Below are 3,182 nucleotides of genomic sequence, written 5' to 3'. Positions count from 1 at the left end.
GAGACAGCTCTCCACCACTTTAGAATCCTGGGTGGGGCTTGGGGTGGGGCGCCAGGGGGGTGGGGTCGTGGGGGGCCCGTTGTAGTGTCCGAGGCGACGGTAGACAGTGGCTCTCCGGAGTCTTGGATGCCCTAGGTCCAAAGCGTGGTCGTGAGGCGCGGAGGGAGGAGGGCCCGGGGAGGCCTCGGCAGGGGGTTACGGCCCTCCAAAAACCCGGGTCGCGGGGCCAGCAGGCACGCTCCGCCAGCAACAGTGTGCTGCAATGGCCGGTTTTTATCCTTCGCCTTTAAGTTCCCGGAGGGACAGAGCCGTCCTCCCTCCACGGGAAATCCTCAGTGTCACTCCACATCCCGGCTGACGATTTCACTCACCTCCTCCTCAGCATGGAAAAGAGGAAGGTGAAAACACGCGAAAGAACCCCAGAGATGACAACTCTGAAGGAAGGGGGGGGGGAGGTTCTGTCGTGGGGGTCGTGGGCGAAGGGAAGGGCGGGGGCAAGTGTGATTCCTAAGTCATGATCCCGTTTCGTGTGTGAAGATTTTCTTTTTTCTTTCTTCCTTTCTCTCTTCTCTCTTCTCTCTCTCTCTCTCTCTCTCTCTCTCTCTCTCTCTCCCCCTCCCTCCCTCCCTCCCTCCCTTCCTCCCTCCCTCCCTCCCTCTCCCCCCCCCTCACCCACCCTCTGTATTCTTTCTTTTTCTTTCTGTCTTTCTAGCGCGGGGGGGGGGGGGGGGGGGGGGTCGGGGGGTCGGGGGGCGAGGGAGGGAGAAGGAAGGAGGGAGGGAGGGAGGGAGGGAGGGAGGGAGGGAGGGAGGGAGGGAGACAGGCAGACAGAGGGAGAGAGAGAGAGAGGGAGGGACAGAAACATCCATGTGTGGTTGCCTTTCGCATGCCCCAACTGGGGACCTGGTCCAAAACCCAGGCATGTGCTCTGACGGGGAATCCAACCGGCGACCTTTGGTTTGCAGGCCAGCGCTGCATCCACTGAGCCACAGCAGCCAGTGCCATTTGTGTGTTTGAAAAACCGAAACCGTCTTATTTACCCCTCCCCCGTCACTATGCACCGAGGGCGCGTATGGAAAAAGGCAGCAGGAAAGTGTCAGTGAAGTCAAAGAACGCATGTGTTTTCTTCACCGGGTGCGTGATGAAAATAAGGAGAGCTGGGACAGGCCATGACGGTCTCATCACCTGGCAGGAGAAAGGCCCACAGCGGCAGCCCTTTGCGGTTCCGTGTCAATGGATCGTCCGAGCCACAGGAGGAAAACCTAATCTTTCTGTTTTTCACCTTCCCGGAGGTGGTCAGCAGCGCACACCTCCACCTCCCCTCCAAGAGTTTTCAATTCTCCTGAAGACGAAGCCGTCTCAGTTTCCCCGCGAGAGGTCGATCACATAAAAATGTCGACCACAGCACACAGGGAATCAGACACAGTGAAGGATGTACTCCGCCCCGCCCCACCCACCCCCCAGACACGCACAGACAGACACGCGCACACACACACTCCCGGCACGCTTTTCGTTCCGTTCCGGAGGAAAAACAATGGCAACGAAACAGTCCTATGGAGTGTGTGGGACTCTCGCTGATTGTAAGTTGAATCCTGTCTGTTGAAAATTTGTGGTCTCATTTTGCTTGTTATTATTTCCTGGGATACTTGGCAGATACGCAGCTGTGGTAGGACCTTCCGTGTGCGCGCGCGCAGGCACACAGGACAGGCATACCTACACGTAGGTGCCTATGTACGTACACACACGCACACGTTTTATCTCTTTTTAGAGAGAAGAGGAGGGAGGGAGGGAGGGAGGAAGGGAGGGAGAGAAAGACGTTGCCTCCCTCTCCCTCTCTCTCTCTCTCTCTCTCTCTCTCTCTCTCGCGCGCGCGCGCGCGCGCGCGCGCGCGCCCGCGGTCACCCCCCCCCCCCTCCCCCCCGCCGACCAGGGCCGGGCCCAGGAACCTAGCCCCCAACTCAGGCAGGTGCCCGGACCGGGGATGGAACCGGCGACCTTTTGGTGTCACAAGCTGGCGCTCAATCCACCGAGCTACACCAGCCAGAGCCTATGTGCTATTTCTGAAAGGTGTGCATCCAGGCGGGTCCCCCGTCCCAGCCCGCGGCTGAGGGGAGCGCCTAACCGGCGAGCCGTCTCCTCCCGCCACTCGTTCTTGGCGCCTTCTTCCTGTTCTTCCGGGGCTTGTAGCCTTCCAGAGCCCTGCCGCTCCGCCCACCGTGGATACGGCCGCCCGGTCGACCGCTTCTCTCGAGCGATTATAAAAGCAGCCGCCATAGTGCGCCGGTCGGAGAAGGCTCTGCCGTCCGATCGCGAGTCCGGCCTCGTGTCGAGTCACGGGGCCATCACGTCTCCTCTCTTCCTTCGTCTTCTGCCCGAACGCGGCCCCGGGGTGCCACACCGAGGATGGACTCCTCCCTTGACGACTGACGAACGGCCGTCGAGTGGACTCGGAGATCGCGCACGGGGCCGATCCGGACATGTCCAGGTAGGGAAGCACACGTCGTCCGTGCCAGGGCGGAGAAACTCGACCGGGGTAGCTTTCTGCCGCCGACGCCGCCCACCAACTTCCCCGGACAGATAGAAAGTGATAGGAACGGTCATCAGTCCAGTGACGATGTCATATGTGCCGGCGCGCCTTGCCGCTCGATTTGGCTTCCTTTCGGGGTGGGGAAAAGAGGTACAAGATGCTAAGGAACAGACCCTGGGGTGAGGGCATGGGAAGCAAGGTGACTGTGGAATGGCTCTGTCGTACACCCGAAAGGGGAAAACGAAGAAGCGGCGGCGGCGGCGGCGGCGGCGGCGGCGGCGGCGGCGAACACCACCAACACCTGCGACAATGAAATAAAAGTATCTCATGAAAAACGAAGGACGCGACCTGGTCGATCGCCTGACTTACACACCACACACACACACCACACACACACACACCACACACACCACACCACACACACACACACACACACACACACACACACACACACACACACACAAAATGTAACCCACCGTGGTTAAGTCGAGCCGGGCTAGCTGGTCGACCCCCTCGGCCCTCGCGCCCAGAGGCTAAGTCCCGCCCGGCCAGCTGGTCGACCCCCGCGGCCCCGCGCCCAGAAGCTAAGTCCCGCCCGGCCAGCTGGTCGACCCCCGCGGCCCCGCGCCCAGAGGCTAAGTCCCGCCCGGCCAGC

The sequence above is a fragment of the Desmodus rotundus genome, unplaced genomic scaffold, assembly GCF_022682495.2.
Source record: "Desmodus rotundus isolate HL8 unplaced genomic scaffold, HLdesRot8A.1 manual_scaffold_532, whole genome shotgun sequence".
NCBI classification, from domain to species: domain Eukaryota; kingdom Metazoa; phylum Chordata; class Mammalia; order Chiroptera; family Phyllostomidae; genus Desmodus; species Desmodus rotundus.
This window is presented reverse-complemented; position numbering follows the sequence as displayed.